The sequence below is a fragment of the Chiroxiphia lanceolata genome, chromosome Z, assembly GCF_009829145.1.
Source record: "Chiroxiphia lanceolata isolate bChiLan1 chromosome Z, bChiLan1.pri, whole genome shotgun sequence".
In the NCBI taxonomy this organism is placed as follows: domain Eukaryota; kingdom Metazoa; phylum Chordata; class Aves; order Passeriformes; family Pipridae; genus Chiroxiphia; species Chiroxiphia lanceolata.
The window spans coordinates 11290385-11309801 of NC_045671.1; the positions used below are offsets into that span (position 1 = coordinate 11290385).

General features: G+C 35.7%; 1 protein-coding gene across 1 annotated transcript in view; it reads right to left on the bottom strand.

Moving 5' to 3' along the window:
* PRLR (prolactin receptor) overlaps positions 1-19417 on the bottom strand; it is a 153086-nt gene that overhangs the window by 114835 nt on the left and 18834 nt on the right. Inside the window, exon 3 of the mRNA XM_032676670.1 lies at positions 17303-17395. The gene's annotated coding sequence lies outside the window, so the exon portion shown is untranslated. The remainder of the gene's footprint in view (positions 1-17302; positions 17396-19417) is intronic.

Below are 19417 nucleotides of genomic sequence, written 5' to 3' on the forward strand. Positions count from 1 at the left end.
TTTCCGGGCTGTGAGTGCACATGGCTGGGTCATGTCCAGCCTCTCACTCAACAGCACACCCAGGTCCTTCTCAGCAGGGCTACTCTTGATTTGCTCATCCCCCAACCTGGACTGATACTGGGGGTTGCACTGATTCAGGTGCACCACCTTGCACTTCATCTTGTTAAACTGCCTGAGATTCCCATGGACCCACTGATCAAGCTTTTCCAGGTCCCTCTGGATGGCATCCTGTCCTTCAGGTGTGGCAACCACACCTCTCAGCTTGGTGTCATCTGCAAATTTGCTGAGGGTGCACTCAATCACTTTGTCATTAATGAAGATATTAAATAACAATACAAACCCCTGAGGGGCACCATTTGTCACTGACCATCCATCGGGACTCTGAGCCATTGACTACCCCCCTCTGGGTGCAACTATCAAGCCAATTCCTTACCCACCGAACAGTCCACCCATCAAATCCATGTCTCTCCAATTTTGAGAGGATGTTGGGAGGGACCTTGTCAAAGCCTTTATAGAAGCCCAGATAAATGACATCTGTAGCCCTTCCCTTGTCCACTGATGCAGTCATCCCATCACAAAAGGTCACCGGGTTGGTGAAGCCATGCTGGCTGTCCCGAATCACCTCCCTCTCCTCCATGTGCCTTAGCACAGTTTCCAGAAGGATCTGTTCCATGACCTTTCCAGGCCCAGAGGTGAGGCTGACAGGCCAAAAGCTCCCAGGGTCCTCCTTTCTACCCTTTTTAAAGATGGGTACAATGTTTCCCTTTTTCCATCACCTGGGATTTCACCCGACTGCCATGACTTTTTATATGTCATGAAGAGTGGCTTGGGAACTACATCAGCCAATTCTCTCAGAACTGTGGGATGTGCCACATTGGGTCCCATGGAATATGAAGACTTCGCTCATGTCCTTTGGGTCACCCAGCCCTTTTTTTCATGAATTGCAGTGATTTGAATCTTCCCCCCAACCAGCATAAAGTTCATCTTGATGAACTTTAGCCTTGGACCTAAACTCTGAATCAGACATGGGGTTATACTTTCTAGTAATAGAATAGTAATGAAAGACTGAGGATGGATCAAAAATTATATATTGTAGTAGGAAAGAAACACAAGCTGTAATGCCAACACACTTTCCATTGTTTATGTAGGAGTCTTCAAAGAGCACAGAAGATAGAAAGAAAAGTTCAAATGAGAATTAAAGAAATCACTGCTAGGTAATATGGCCTGATAATTTAACTGTCTTCTTACAACACAATTTACTGCTGATCATACTTACTGGGATCTTAGGATGGATATTAAGGTCACTAAGTTAACAAAAATATTGTGAATGTATCTACAGAACACCTACCCTACATGCTTAATTCAAAAGGAATCTTAGTTTTCCTGCCAATTTTCATTAATAATTTTTGGCAACTTCCACATTCTGTTCACTTTTACTTCTCTAATCAAGTTTATAACCTGATATGTGGAATGCACATAACTGTAGACGAAACTGTAGCCTTGTTTATGATCTGAAGCCTAGGAAACTGGGTTTAGAATGAGTAGCTCAGGGAGCATGGAGGGCATAACCAGTCTCAAGGTTCATGTTTACTAATGTTTATTAACTGTAACCAAATAAAATAAATCCTAACATATACTTAAACATGTGCTTTAATATGTAAAAACAATTAATCTTTTTTCTTCTAATTGCAGTATTTCAGATTTTTACTGACAGTAAAAAAAAATTTCATATTATTGTTTACCATAAAATGGCATACATTTATACCTTTTATAAATTAAATATTAGTTAAGCTGTTCATCCATTTAAAATTCCTAACACCACTTCCCTGATGTGTGGAAAGAAATACTAAGTGTTTGCAGTTTTAACTTCCTTGTCCATCAGGCCAAGGTCAGGGACCTACATACTCATGAAGGTCCCTGAAATGAAATGAAACAGATTAGGGAGCAAGGGGGAAGAGAAATATTTACAATTTTAATTTCAAGGAGTGATGAGAACTCTGCTCCTGTTTCTGAGAAATTCTTATAACTATTTTGCTTTTGACAGAACACCAATTTCCTTACTGAAGATAGGATACAATTTTTGTGAAAGATGGACAAATTGAATGTGCTGGCAGACTTAATTTTGCTTTCTGAAGTGCTTTTGAACAGAAATGATGGCTTTTTCATTATGGCGATGACATAGAGATTTTTGAGTATGTGTAATTACATAAATTCAAGGGCTATTGCATTGTAATTAGACATCTATTTATAATGAAAATTCCTGTAATTTGATTTTTTTCCTATCTCTGTCAAGATCTAGTGTCTTGTTTTGATGTTTTCATCTGTTATTAAACAGACCAAAAACACAACCAAAAATCCTTCTCTGAATGCCTTTACCTTTCCACTGAAAAAAGAAAGCAAATCAAAATAATTTCCAGAAGGCTGTAATCAAGCCAAAGAGTGATATATAAACAGAAACTTTGTGTATGAATGTAATGGAAAAGGGGTTTTATGCATCCAGAAACAGGCTAAAATCTAAGTTGTCTTTCTCAGATACTCTGAGCTTAAAATAACAAAACATGAAGTGTGTGGTTCCTCATTACTTCAGATCTAAAGTACTACCAAGCATGCAAAATAAGATTGAGAGTGAAAATCTCTGTAGCATTTAATGAGTATAGTCTCATAGCCTCAATGAAAATGGCATCTACAATGCCTAGAAAATCAGAGGAGGTTTAAAGTAGGAAATTAATAAATACTTACAAAGAAAAAAAATCCTGCATTTCCCTCTTATTTTTGTACAGACCTTTTATTATTTAATATTGAAAATCGTATTCCTTCATAGTCTTCTCAGTCTCCTGGAAGTGTAAAACAGTGACTCAAGATACCAGGAAAAAAGTGCAGACTTACATATGATCTACTGCATAATTGCACTTCTTAGTGCACCTACAAAAACAATGTTAATTCGTCCCTACTATGCTTGATCAAAATTGCAGCCTCCTCCCACAGAACATACATCAATCCATGAACAAAACAATCCATAAAGCCATTGATGTGGTTTTCCATCCAAACTCCGCAATTCAGGTTTAATTGCTTCTCTTTAACTTTCGTTTTTGCTTTTTCATTTAATCTTATAGTCATCAAGTATGGGGTAATTTTGTTTTAGGCATTCTCAATTTTAAGACAGTAACATCATACAGTTTATATTCTTCTGGTGGAAGTGAAAGGTAGGTAAAGAAGTCAAGAGCAAAATAAATTATTAATTGTGCTGTTTTGCAGATATGAGAAGATTCAGTTTATTGGTTGATTAAGAACAGAGTTCTATGTAAACAGGGTATGGTAACTCAAAAAATAGTACCAAAGGTATGAAAACATGCAAGCACAAACCAATAAGTAAAATGGGGGAAGCCAAACAACCATTCTTAAGCTACTTTAACAACATTGTAAACCTATAAAAACGTGGTGAAACAAAAATACTAAATGGAATGCTTATCGTGTTCAGTACACAAACATAGGAAAAACTGTTCACTCCAACAGAGGAGTAGTGTTAAACACTAAAATACCTGAATCAAATTAGATAAATGAGTTCACTGCACTAATAAGGAAAATAGGATCAGTATGGATTGGGATTTCTCATCTAAGCAGGAAAGCACAGGGTTTCTAAGACTATAATACTGACAGGGGGACTACGATGATGACAGTGCCTCTGACATATCGTGGGAGACCAGGAAATCTAAGAGCAAGAAGAAAACAATCATGTCAACCAGGTAAACTCCACAGGGGTGCACTGCTGAGGCAAAAGTTTACAATATTATAATGGATTATTTCAGTGAATCCAGTCAGGAAATCCAAGCTTGGTGTCAGCAGCAAACCTGTTGAGGGTGCCCTCAATTTCACTTTCAATGCCATTGACAAGGGTGTTACACAGTGCTGGCCCCAGCACGGACACCTGAGCACACCACTTGTCACTGGTCTCCACCTGGACATCGAGCCATTGATTCCAACTCTTTGAGTTCAACCATCCAGCCAAGTAAGATATTCAAGACTGACTGCTGTTCTTATGACTCTCCAATGGTTCCTGTGTCCCCATGGAATCTGTTCCCTGGGATGTGCTGATAGTCTTAAGCATAAACCATCTACTGATAATACTGATTTGCTTACCCTTTATAACTGGAGTCTTTACTGATGATTTGAAGTTTTCATATTTCCAGTATAACAAATTTATACTAAATATTTTTTAAATACTTAGTGAATTTCATTTTTTCTGAAGAAAAAATTGAATTGGTAAGACTGTAGGTCTGTGATCTTGTTTTTGGACAACCCTATGGGTCTGATATGATTAAACCTCTGCTATTAAGGGAAGAATGAATATACCATGATTACTCAGTATAAAATTTTGTTTACATTCTGCTCCTTCTGTGTATTGACTTTCATTCCTTTTTATTCTAAATAGGAGTATTATATGAAGATAATCTAAATTTATTAGACTAAATTTTCATCTGGTTTAAATCAGTATAAGTAACTTTGAGACAATGCAGCCAATATGTTCTGTTAGGTTTAAAAAAAAGAAAAAAACCCCATGTTACAAAAAGCATGTCTATTTTTGGAAGATATTTAAACAGAAAATAATCTGCTACCTCAGGTATAAAAAACAGGTATACTTAGTAAAATAATAATTTGTTACAGATTTATATTTGTTATTTACTATTGTGGCTTCTTGATGGCTTCTTTAAAGAATAATTCCATATAGTTATCATATTTTTCCATTCTTTTGCTTGATTAAAAAAAATTGTATTTTCTTTTGTTCTTTATCTGCCTTATCTGTGCTTACTTCCTTGTGTTCCATTCTGAGGATTACTTCCCATCTATAAATTACTTGTTAAATGGTCCCTCTCAGAAATCTAGTGACACAATTCAAATGTTATTATTGAAGCAAAAAGGAAACACAATGCTATTAAATTGATCCTAATAGTTAAGTAAGACGCACAATGTTAGTCACAGACTCACAGAATGTTTTCATTAGAAATGACCTTTAAGTTCATTGAGTCCATTAATTCAGCAAAAGCAGTACCTGTGAGATTACTCAGCCTCAGGATGTCATTGATTCAGTGTGTTTCTTCTTTTTTTTATGATTTGCTATTTTTCTAAGATACTGTAGGAATCATTTTAATACAATTGTCTGTTTTGTTGGCATTTAATATTCACTTATGGTGCTATGGCTGTTCTGTTCTGCAGCTTTTCCCACGGTGAACTGAATTAATTTGCAGTGTTGTCAGACTGCAAATGTGTGGGAAACAGAACTAGTACTTAGCTTACATTCAGGACTAAAGGAGGGGAACGTAGGCATGTACACTAGCAACCTGCTTTGGATAATGTTGAAATGAAGACAGGTTGCACATCTGTGTTAGAGGTATGGTCCTTTAAAACTAGTGAGTACTTTTCACTTAGTTTTACCAATTTGCAACAGTTCATTTTTTTTTTATTCTGTTCCAGATCTACTGCTGTCACACACATTTGATTTTCCAACATGTCCTCTCTGAGGAAACCTCCCTCTGTTTGTTTTTTTTCTGACAGCCTCTCATGGTGCCACACTAGAGGGAAGGGATGCCATCCAGAGGGATTGTGACAGGCTTGATAGGTGGGTCTGTGTGAACCTTGTGAAGGTCAACAAGGCCAAGCGCAGGGAGGTCCTGCACATCGGTCACGGCAATCCCAAGCACAAACACAGGATGGGCAGAGAATGGATTGAGAACAGATGTGAGGAGAAGGACTTGGGGTTGTAAGTGGATGCAGAGTTCAACACGACCCAGTGACATGTGCTTGCAAGCCCAGAAAGTCAACTGTGCCCTGGGCTGCATCAAAAGAATGATGTGGGCAGCAGGTCTACTCTGGTCTTGTGAGACTCCACCTGGAGTGCTGCATCCAGCTGTATGGACAAAAACTTGTTGGAGCTAGTCCAGTGAAAGCCACAGGGATGACCAGAGGGCTGGAGCACCTCTCCTATGAGGAAAGGCTGAGAGAGTTGGGGTTGTTCAGCCTGGAGAAGCACAGGCTTCAAGGAGACCTTAAAGCAGCCCTCCAGTACATAAAAGCTGGAGAGGGACTTTTTACACGGGCATGTAGTGACAGGAAAAGGGGGAGTGTCTTTCAACTGAAAGAGTGTAAGTTTATATTAGACATGAGGGAGTAATTCTTTACAGTGAGGGTGGTGAGGCACTGGAACAGGTTGCCTGGAGGAGTTGTCAGAGGATGCTCTGTCCCTGACATTGCTCAAAGCTAAGTTGGAAGGAACTTTTAGCTACCTAAGCTAGTGGAAGGTGTCCCTAACCATGACAGGGGTGTGGGAATTAGCTGATATTTAAGGTCCCTTCCAAACCAAACTATTATATGATTCTGTGATAACAAGTTGGACTAGATGATCATTGTAGGTCCCTTCCAGCTGAATTATTCTATCAAAGAATTGCAAATCTTGAAAAGCAACCTTGCCATTTTTGCCATGCAAGTATTTGTAGCCCAGCATGGCATTAATGTCCTACCCAATTCCTTCCATGAAGGTAGTGTACAGGAGAAACCTACTGCAGACATGCAAACAAAAAGAAAATTTAGAGGGAATTTTTAGCTCAAATAAAGTAAGCAAAGACATTAACACTCCAGTATGGGCAACCAAAGTTGAACACTACTACATAAAAAGCAAATTGCAACAACATTATAAAATAGATCAGAATTCTTATTTTAAAAATTCCTGTAATACACATTTCTGGTCAAAATGCCAGTGAATAGATGGGGTATTTAAACAGAACCTTGCCGGGAAAATGTGATGCAGCAGAGTCAGGTACATATGCCAGATTATATTAAAGGTTTATGTGTGGCTCACATAGTCAGCAAAACAGGAACTATTTATCTAATACGTGTCATTACTGCAGACCTAACACCTGTTCTAACCACTGTAAGTTTCTGTATTAGCCAAAACTGAAGTCTGATATTTGAAAGGAGTTTTAAATGGAAAAGCATATGTTTAAGTTGCAGAAGAAGGGTAAGTACAGCTTGTTTCTAGTACACCGTAAAATACACAAGTAATTAGGTTTTTTCTGTTGGATCCTGCTGAAGCTTGCATATAAGTATATTTTTAGAAAATTTAAGAGTTACTTTAGTTGAAAATTCTTGGAAGACATTCCAGGGGGACATTTACTATGTACAAAACGAATGTACCCTACTAAATAGTGTGGGACCTATAAAAAAAAGACCTAATATCATAGGCTAAGGAATTCAAAAGGCTTGAAACCCATAATCCTGAACACTTAAGAACACATCAGACACCTGACTAAAGGGATCACTGGATCACAGAGTATCTGCTTGCCTAACTGTGATTCTGGTTGTCCAAACACCACATTGCTGTGTTAAATAGGGTGTTCATAACCTCAAATCTTTGAAATTCTATTATCTCAAGCAAAGAGGAATATACTGGGAGAAATATATGACTAAGTGAGGTAACAGCAAGAACCATCTCCACAAACACCTTTGTATGAGACATGCAAGCTGACTGTGCTTCATGTCTGAGCTCTGCTCTACAACCAAGGGAACCCAGACAGATTTCATCGGCACTTTGAAAATCACATTAGCAAGTACAATTTTCTGGGTAACTACGAAGCTGGTGGATACTGAAAGAAAAAAATAACCAATTACTTGTACATATACTGGAGACGCAATAAAATGCACCTACTAAGAAACCAACTAACAAAAAAAATCTCCTCGATAAAAAAGCTTAAACAAAACATAAGATTTAGAATGGAAGACAATATTATCAGTGTTCATAAGGACTATAAAAATCAAAGGCATATTTATACCGGTAATAACTGGTTTCAGTTCAAAGAATACTATATAAAAAACCCAAACCAAGCCAACTCAAACCAACCAAAAAAAGCCCAGGAAGAATACAAAAATAACAGAAGGAATTCAGACAGGAATTTCAATACAATTTAAAAATACAAGGAAAGGTACAGAAAAAAATACAATACAAAAGAGGAAAAAGTCTTGGAATCTGTAGCTTAGGATGCAACGAAAATACACCGGGCTGCTATGACTCAGAAACAGTAAATTCCAATGTGGTAAAAGAAATGTTAAAACCCATCTTTTTCTCAGCCTTGTGGTGCTTGTCTTATCAGGGGCTGAACACGGAGCTCTTCAGATATCATACATCAGAACTTTTATGACTGTTACCAAACCTGTGTATCAGGAAACGTAAGTAACATCACTCAATATCCCAAAAGTCTCTTGCTTCTCCTTATGATATATCCAGGGTTCTCACCACACTCAGGACAGACACAATCATATCCCCAATCCCTGAAACTGTACCCTGAATTTTACCCAATTTCTTCATTGTACTTGCTCAGGCAGTATCCATCAAATACAGACTACTGAGGGTACACTGTCAGCTACTTGTATCACTGCCAATCTGTGGGTCTCTGTCTTTTCCTTTCTATCAGTCGCACTGTTCTCCTTCACACAAAAGAACTAAGAAGTAGCTTTCACCATTTCTTCATTTTCCCCACTGCACTCAACTTAGCAGAGTAATTTCATATAAATCAAGCCTCGCAAGCAGGGAGAATCTGACATGAAATTTTCTTTAGTAAGCTGATTATTCTGTAAATGCTACAGATTCTCGCCTTTTTCTCTGTAGAATGAGTTATCAACTCCAATCAGAAGCTGAATACATCAAAAATGAACAAGTTTGATCCAGTGCAGCCATTTCTATGTTCTTGCGACTGAAAGGACTTAAATACCTTTTCCTAAGGAAGCAGAACAGTTTTGTGTTAGTGACCATGTACCTCAGTATAAATTCTAAGCAAAAAGCACTGAAACTATCACCTTCTTGGATATGAGCCTGCTAATACCCTTAAAAGCAGAACTCATAATCCAAATGATCCTCTGTGTGTTTTTCTCAGGCTGAACATTGTTACTCCTAAAAGAATGTAATGTCTCTCAGTGGCAGCATCATCAGTATTTACTCAGGTTTTATCAAGATTGCAGACTTGAAATGGAGACAGCAACAAATGTTAGCGAATCCGTTGAACCTTTCATCTAAATTTTTCTACTAATAATTTTCTGGATTTGGTTCTATCACTGCTGAAACACTGGTGCTTTAAATAAAAGTAGTGATGGAAAATATGCATGTTTTGCACTGTTTCACCAAATAATATGAAAAAATCCACAGCACTTATCAAGAGATCAAAACAACCAATAGGCACCGAGGCTTCCATAAACACCCCCTTGCTTAAGGTGTTTGAAAATGAAGTAATGAGGTAGTATATCACGCACTTCTGGCAAGTATCACACAGCTTCCACATTAAGTGAATTAAGCCAAACTACTCTGGTTCTGAAACAAAACACCTTCACTATTTACAGAGAGAGGAGAGCTGGGAGAGCCGCTCTTCACTTTCCCTCAGTGCTGAGCTATAACTTCACAGTTCCATAGGTCTGCAGCAGCCTCCTTGCTCTCTGAGCTACGATGTGAACAAGCACAGAAGAAGGCACTCAGCTACTCCCCACTACTTGAAAGTCATTTGCTGTCTCTTGGAAGATGAAGGGAGCCATAGGGGAGCTTGCATGCTGCTTGCTGGATAACAGTAAGCCTCAACACAATATGATTAACTACTGCTGCTGCCAGACAACTTGAATTTAAGGAGGATATGAAGTCGGAGATAGTGCTAACAGTCTTACAATTTAAGTTTTGGGTTGATTCTCCATCACATTTAAACTGGATTGTAAATCGAAAATCAGAATGTAAACCATACATGTGCAAAAAAAAATTCTTCACAGTGAATTGATTTAAATAATATGAACAGATCTTAGAGCCTAAAGCTGGCTATTTTTCTATTTGTTTGATTATTTTTGTATATAAAACACATGTAGCATAAATACTAATGGGGCAAACAACAATAAAAGATGCACCCAAGTATGCAGAGGAATACAAATATCTTAATGTAAACATTTTGCATAATTTTCTATAGAAAAAAAATGTAGTTAGTTTCAGGAAAACAGGGTAAGCAATTTGCAAAAGCATAAGGTACTTCAGGTTAGTTGTTAGAGTAGTGTCCTCGATTTCTGTTAGGATTGTCTATTAATTGCTACTTATTATTGCAGTGACACAAAAATAGGTACTACAAGTATGTTCAGTTGTTCACAGATAGCTACTGTGGCTGACAGTCTTTGACTTAAAACTGATGGGCAACAGCATATTGCTGTATGTTATTTTTTTAAGAAACCACACATCTGTTGATTAATATACCCTGCAAAGCATTTGTATTTCACAACTTGAATAAGTATAGTCAAGGTTGAGTGTTTCAATCATCAAAACTTGTTCAGAAAGTGGTTTATGGCTACTAAGTTACGCTCATGAGAAACTAAACTCTTAAACGTATACACCAGGAGTCTAAAGGTAAATAAGAAAAAAAAAAAGCATCCAACATACAGATTTGTATAGTTGGGTTATGAACAGTGCACCAAATTCAAAACATTACAATGCTGCGCAGAAATAATTAATACAGTTTTTTCCTATAAACACATAATCTCATAACAACAATGGAATTAATGTTCCATAATCTATGGGTATATAATTCACATGCAATACATCTGAGAAGAACATTGGACTAAATTAGAGCTTGCTTTTATTTATTTTAATTAAAACTACAGTTCTCTGTTCAGTCCTTTGACAACAGCAACCTAAGCACCCAAGGTCTTCCACAGCCTTTTTTTTCTGCGGTTTTGTTGTCAATATATGACAAATGTGAACATTTTGATTTGGTGTAACTGTTCTTGTAATTTTACAGCACTGTCAATAGATATATAAGATGAAAGAGGAAGAAAAATCAGACATGAGTGGCGTACTGTAGGTCTAGTTCTGGTTTCCTCCATAATCATATTACAGAATTAATCTGACTTTACAGTAATATGTTTCCAACGACTACTCCTGAATTCATGTCTGAATTTGATCAAATGAATGAAATGTCTATGGGACAAGGTATTTAGAATAGACAGGCCAAAGTTCTACCAGTAATTTAAAATGGAACGAGAAAATCACATTTGCCAGCATTTCACATGGAAGAAAAGGTATGTATTAAACCGATTGGAACACCTGGACACATGGTTTTGGGCCATGCACAGATGGCCTGCTGTAAATCAACAGCATCAGAAGTATCTTAAGACTTGTTATGCACTCATGGATCAGTTACACAGCACATGCACAGGGGAGGTGACATGTCCTGGATTCACCCAACTCACTGTATGAGCCACGAAAGGCTGATCTGCCTCTTTGTCCACAAACAAGACAACTGAAGAGACTGCTGCTGCTGTGATTATTGTTCAGGATTACAGATTTTCCCAGAAAGTGGCAGGGTAGTAGATAACTTGCAGGAATTTAACACTGCTAAAGTTGGTTTAAAGAAAAAAAGAAGCTGGATTGCACTTATTGTTTTCTAAATTAGTAATAAATGGCTAAGGTTATTCATACTAGTGAGCTCTAATACAGGATGGACCAAGAGAAAATAAGGACAGATTTATTGGTACAAAACTAGAAAAAAATGCAAGGAGGGGAAGAAGATCGAGATGGAGATAATAAATTATGAAAAATATTCAGCTCTGTACATGACCAGCAAATTGAAAGTAATAAATTAATAATAAAAGAAGAAATGGGAATGAGAATATTTTGGGAAGGTACAACGCGTTTCCTAATCCTTTTACTTTGCAAATTAATGCTCTGTTACTCTAAGCATGTTTGGATCATAGTGGATTTTTCTCTAAGGACTTAAGTCACAGTCTTTTAAGCTAACTGCTGCATGTATTGTAATAACTTTGATGTTGTTATGTTCTTAAATATTTATGCATTAAATATTTAAGTATTGAATGTGGTCTCATCTCTAACTCTTCTATTGCGTAGTTATTTACGCGTTATTGCGTAGTTGTCTATTTTGCATAGTTAAGAAGGCTGACATCATATTCAACTCACAGAAGTGACCAATTTTTCACTGTCCTCTTGCTTTATTTAATCCTCTAATGTTCTGATAGAAATATCTTAGGAGAGTGCTTCAGAAACAAAGCAATGAAATCACGTCAATTTCAAGTTTTCTATAATGGCTTTAAACATTAAGGCAAAATGCCTGAACTCTCTGTAGTAAGAAGCATCTCATACGCAGAATTTTTCTGTAACTTTGATGAAATGGTAATGACAGTAATTTTGGGAAAAAAACCCACCAGTTATTTTAAATAAACAGGTATAAAAAAGAATGAAATGTAGAACTGAAAAAAAATAATCAGTGGGATGGTAGAAAATAATAATAATAAAAATTAACAAAATCTATTGGTTTTGGCAGGTTTAGATTAACCTCTGAAAGGAAAAAACCCCATTAAGAAAGAAAATATATTGCAAGATAATGTTAGAAGTCAAATCATTATCCTAATCAGATGTGTCTCATTTCACAGTTTGCTTCAGTCGCTCTCTTCTCAGTACATGGTACAGTACCACTATTAAAAAAGGTTTGTCTGGCATTATCTGCAGACAAACTAACATTGATTTTTAATTTTTCTTAAATGGGCCTGTAACATAAGAGATACTGAAAAAAGAAAATAGAGTAACAATTAAAACTTAGGGTTAATTAAGAAAGACATTAAATCACCTTTGATGTGACGTGACAAAGGAAAACCACAATAAACTTCAGAGACTCTGCCAAAGCATGTAGAATTTAGTCTCTCCTTCACTCATTCTTATTTGTTATAAAGCTTTAACTAATGTGTAACATTCTATTTTGCTTTAGAAACAAAAGGTAGAAATAATCTAAAGTTTAAGCAGAAAACAATTAACTTCTAAGAACAATTTAAATAACTTTTTCAACTTTCTACTCCACCCAGCAATTAGGCTTTTTCTCTTGCATTAATTTATCTCACTTGCATTTGGATTTTCATTCTTTTAGATACAAAAAGCCGGGATGTACACCTATGTTGCAGTGTACTTTAGTGACATATTAATTATTTCTTACTACTGAAGAAGAACACTGTGTTGGAAACAGTTGACAACTATTCTGCATCTCAGGGTTCTATAAACTTTGTTTCTTATCCCTCAGAAATTATGGTATTTTTGGTATATTTTTCTGTGAATTTGCAATAAAGATTAAAAAGACTTACAGAGTTCATTATTCTTCAATTCTCTTCCTCATTTCACAGATTACAGAGAAACTTTTCTATTATTTAATTTCATTAAAGATTTTACTTACACAAATGGAGTCTTTTAATCCATCTAACTGGGAAATGAATTCACTTCTTAGAATAATCCAGGTCTGATACTTACATCGGGCATACTGCACGTATGTTTTTGCCTGTGCATATCACCCTCACTCCTGAGCGACACCTGCACACTGAAGAACAGACAGATCTTGATCCCTGATAAGGTCACAGGGACTTAGCCATAATATAGCCTTGCTTAATCCTCATTGGTTTTGCCTACTGAGCACAAGGCTGTTTCCTTGACAACACAGCTGCAGTTACCACAGCATCCAAAGACATATGCGATGTCCAGGTTTAGGGTATATCCCAGAGGAAAATCTGTTATTTAAAGTTATTTTCTACAGGTCATTGAAGGCTAAAAATAAAAGCAGTGAAGATCTTCACTCTATTAAAGACGTTCCCTACATAGGTTGGACGCTCCTGAAACTCAGTTCCTCTCTTAGTGAGCACACGGAGCAAAAGTCACAGCAAGAAGCCATGGGATATAAGGGCATTACTGAATGTTTATATAAATTCCTATCAAGTGGGAAATACAACATGAGAGAAAGTAAAAAAAATACCATTTGAAAATTCAACAAGTGGCTAATAATGGCTAGCACAGAAAGGGAGGGAGTGCTAGGGATCCAAAGTGAAAGGTCTGGGAACAAGTTTAAAGGTGGATATGGAAACAAGATGGTGACAAACTATGCACTGCAGCAACATTTTATATAAATACTATGGAAGAAGGCTATGTTTCTTGAAGTTTAAAAAAGGGAGATTACAGTAATTAAGACAAAGTGTGAAACAAGAAAACAAACCTATCAGATCTGTAGCTGAATAAGGAGGTCCTATTTTAGAAATACTCTTCAGTAAGTATAGGCAAAAAGAACTTAAGCAATAAATCTGGCCACACGATTTCTTGCACTTCACCAGAAGCTTGCAGTACTACAATGCATAGAATAGATCCTATACAAAATTACTTTATTGGTTTAAATTTGTTCGAACAATGCTGATAGGATAACTTTCTAGTGGCAGACTTTTTACGTGACCACATATCAATAATCTAATATGAAAACAAAATGTTGTTAAAAATCTTTCTTTTGTGTGCACCGGTTAATCTAACAAAAATATGCTATGTGCTCATGTGTGTTCTAACCCAACTTGCACGAGGCAAATTCAGTACTAGTAACTGGAACTTTATACAAGATGTTCACTGAGAGACGTCTGAGTGATTTTAGTTGAGATGAAGCAAGACTGATGTTAGGAATGAAGCAGAGACAAGCTTGACCTCTTGGTTATTGGATGTGCAACATCCGAGCTTGAGCAGGGCATTGCAATGGACCTTCCAGTAAAAACACTCAGAAGAGAAGGATTTAATCAATTGACTAGACAGCAGTTTGTCTCTTAGCAACACAGGTCACCAAGAATACATCACTCTACTCATATAGTTGATTTCCTATTGAATATGGTTAAATTTCAGTTTTCAGTTTTTCTTTTCAAATATCTCAAGTGTACAAGCTCACATGATAAAAGAAGATCAGGTTAGCACAACTATGAACACAACCTCCCATTACATTGAATTTCCATCTTCAGGAGCAGTGGAGCTGAAAATGTAAAGAAAATTACTGTGGGGCTTCAGAGGGGCTTGGGAAGGCTTTTTATTTGGTTTTGTTTAGTTAGATTTGTTTTTAAACTCCCAACAAACAATGATGAAGAGTTCTTAATCTATCTGGCCCATATTTGTCAATTTAGCCCTGGAAAGTTGGAAAAACTATGAATTCTCCCGCTTTCAGTAAAAAAAAAAACCATAGAATGTATAACCTGACTACAGACATCATATTAAATAAATAACTAATAACATAAACTGTGACCTTTGAAAGAATGTAGTGAGAGAGAAATATCAATTTTCTTAGATACTAAGATAGTCCAGTGATAAGCAAGATGTTGTAGGCCTAGTAACAAAACAAAAATTAAAAAAAGTAAGAGCATTTGTTGGATACTGTTTGTACTTTAGTCTCTTCATGTTCCATGCTTTTGAGTCTAAAACTCAGAAATTTCTGTAAACTTGTCAAAACTTAGTTTGACTAAAATATTGACTATGCAAAACTGTTAGTAATTAATTATTTGCTCATTTCAGTTCTGAGAAAGCTGTTATTTACACAGGTGACTGAACCACAGAAAATGTGCACATTGCGAATCTAAGACATTGAAGAGATATTAAGGGGTTTTGGAAAATGACAGGCTGTTTAAAGTATTGCTAAAAAGAGTGTCTGTAAAGACTATGAGCAGCTTGCATTACCAGTGCTCTGTGAAATCATGGTTATAAAATATTTTGTATATTTTAAAAATAATGTTAATACACAACAGAACTATTAATTAGCCATGTTAAACTGTAATGATACAGAACTAGGCGTCTCACCTAGGAATTAGATTTTTATAAGAAATACAACCACATTTAGAAAGATACCTAATATTATTAGAAAAAGACGTACTTACAATAAAACCCCAGAGTTTATTCTTAGAAATTTTGAAACAGATGAGAGCTGCAAATACAGTTGTATTGACATAATGCGTTTTACATCTGTATTAAATAAAAAAAAAGGATTATAGTTACGAAAGGAAGTGAATTTTCATAACTATCTCAAAATTTAATTAATTAGGTACTTTTCATAACTACCTTTCCAGCTGAAAAACAGAGAAAGAAATAACTACAAATGCTTAAAAAAGAATAATGACTTATGTGACAAATCTAAACTTAAAATTCTTTTAAAAGAATGACTAGTAAATAAACAAGAAAGATTTCAAGATCATTCCTTTGGGAGGCTAGTACATATTGGGCAAGGTAAAAGCAAAGTTAGGTGGATATAGGGCCTTCTGCAACAGAAGAAGGAATAAGAAAGAGGAAAAGGCACTAATCAGAAAGAATACAAGTATACTCAAGGTTAGTTCACGCTTAACAGCAAGATTCTCACATGGTAGAAAATGCTTACACCCACTCTAGAGGAATCCCAAATCCTGAAGTACCTACAGTATTCATGTAAGAATGAAGATAAAAATTATGTTAAACTATATCTGTACTAAAGTTAATGGATGGAAAACAACCAAAGTTACACTAAAAACCAAGTTAAAAATAAACTCACATACTGACCCCAATCGCTATTTTATTACAGCGAGGCCCTTAAGTTAATGACTTTCCTAGCACATGCTGTGGTAATTGCTTTCAAATATGAGCTACTGAGGATTCCAAATACATTCCCCTCTTTTTGTCTTAAACATTTATGCCCTGTCCTTTGCAGAGTTCTACCAATCTAGGTCACCGAGAAATTCCTCTGAAAATTCTATTACTTGCTTCCTTAAGTTACTATAAATGTACATTAATCATACCGTAACACAGATCAGTTGAAAGATAATACCTGCAAGACAAATTCTCAGCTAATACTGTGTTAACATGGATGCTGAACCGAAACTTGTAAGACTTCACTGATTCATAGAGAGAATAAAATATTTTTTTTCTTCTAAGGACTCTGTTTCATTTCTCCCCATATTCTGTACATCTTATATATCGGAATTTGTTGATTTTTGCCCTGTGGATCACTTTTTTTCTTGGATGCACTAGTGAATAGATTTTTCCAGATCACTGGGACTTAAACACTGAAATAATAATTTGACAGCTCCAAAAAAATTAAATTATTTAAACCACACAAGATTATAGAACTGAAGCCAGTAAGAACATTTACTAGGTAAATGCTTAAAACATTGTAAAGCCATGAAGTAACAATGCAAAAAAAGTAATAACAAGCAGCCTCACATACCTCAGGCTTAGGTCAGCTGCAATTATTTGTAAAAGTGTTACAAATCTAACTAATAGTTTTAGTCAAAAAGTAAAGTTTCATTTAACATTTCTTTTCCAAACATTTTTTATGTAGTTAATTAATTTCAATTGTAAAATTAAAGCTTTCATCATGATTGTTAGGGAATTTAATCCAAACAAAGCCTTCTTAAAAATACAGAAAATAGTACGTTTTCATTGACTACAAAGGAAAAAAACAGAGACAAAAATGGTTAAATGACCTACATCACGTTGCACAGGCAGAGGCCTGAGTAGTAGAAGGACTTGTTTCACACTTCTTGTTTCAAAAATTCTATGTATTCTTTCAGGCTCCAGTATCTGAAAGGAAAGTTAGGCATGGGTTAAAAAGGGACCAGTAGACAGAGACATTAAAATCAGACATAAAATCAGATACATAATTTTCTATTTCCTAAAATCTGATCTAGCTTTCAGCATTAGATAATGCAATTTTTAATGTGATGATGATAGATTTTTCATTTTGTCACACTAAATGATCTCTTTCCAAGCATGTTGAGGTAATTACCAGAATCTAATAGCAAAATGAAACAACCAAATTGCCAGCATCTCCATGTACCCGTTGAACAAATTTTCAATCACAGCAGTTCCAATTTCAATTTTTGTATCATAATTATCCTTCATTACAGCAACTACTTTCAGACATTCAAGTAATTTTCAGTAATCTTAATTGTCTTACAGTAGTAGTTCATGTTTAACTATCTGCTTCTCTATATATTCCTTTTATATACTTTTCCTACACAACAGTATTTTTTGGACTGAAGAGTTAGAAAGACATTTAATGGTTTGTCTCTTTTCATCAAAGGAATGAAGACTGACAATGCAGTCAGCACATCATACAAGGAAGCACAGATATCTAGTGATATTTTTTGACCTCACTTTTCTCCCAGTAGATTAAGTCTTACAAAAGCTGGCAGAGTCTCAAACTCTTCAGCTATCAAGATCTTCACTTGATCTATCACATTTTACAGACTGTAGAAGACTTTGTGTAGGTTATATTTCTTCATTTGCATCTAGAAGGATGATGAAATTTTACAAGTTCTAAATGACATATAACTTTACTGAAGAGTTTGAGAGTCTCCTGAACCTGTTTTTTAAAACAAAATAATTGTTTATACAATGAATACATTTCAACACAGTGCAACAAATCTATTACATTTTGCTATTTAGAAATGAGAAACTTTACACTGCATAAAACATCTTTTTTTTCTCTTTCAGAATTAAATAACACAATGAAATTCCATCTCATTATACTTGTAGCAATTTCACGCTGCTAACTTTAAAAAAAAACACGTTATAGAGATTATTAGTTAAGCAGTATTCAGTGTTTGGAAAGACCAGGAATTGGCTTTTTCCTAGGCAGTACATTATTACCTGAATACACTCAAAGAATAATTATTCATAATAAATTTGAGGGCAAAGTCTGCCAAAATGACAAATACTGAGAGAATGAAAGAGCAAGGATACTCTTTTTTTTTTCCTTTTTAATACTGGAAATTGTAAGCAAAAATAGCTAATAGCTTGATAATTACTTGATAATCTCTGGATATGAATTTCCTGGTCAGAAGCTTTCACACCAGTTACGACCAGAAGTAAGATAGATCAAGAATAACAAATACTTAAAAAGAACTACTACAGATGCAATCTTGCACGTTTCCCAGGACTTTTAGACTGTGGTAAACCAGTGTATTAGCAACACCAGTGTATTAACAACCGGACAGTACAGTTCAACTTGCAGCGGCACTTGATGCAACTCGGTCATCCAGTTCCACCTACTAACCAAGGACATTTTATCTAGTTTTTTGTACTTATATTTTCCTGTGTACTATTGCCTTCTACGTTCCAGGTTTCTATGTTACTTTCATTTTTTCAGAACTGTCAGTTTTCATTATCAGATTACAGTCAGACTTCAATGACCTTAAATGATATTAAAGACCTTCTAATGAAAAATATAAGCCTGTATGAATGGTCGAAAAACCTGCAAAACAACCAACCCACAAACAGTTTTTTCTATTTTGCTGACTGTACCAACTGATTTTTTGCAATCTTGATGTTCTAACTGTCTGTAAAATAGTGATAGAACCAGAAGGACATGATCTTCCAACAATACATTTGCTTCCTGCTTCAGTCCTCTGAATGTTTCTAGATAGATAGGTCATCCCTTCCTAAGGAGAAGGATGAAAAGATTTACAACTGGTCAGTAGCCATCTCATCTACAAGAAGCTGGGTGGGCCTAAAGGCAAGACACAGAGTGATAAAGTACACAATTTAATAAGAAATACAGGATTCTCAACATGAGGGAAATATTAAATTTTAAGGTTAGTT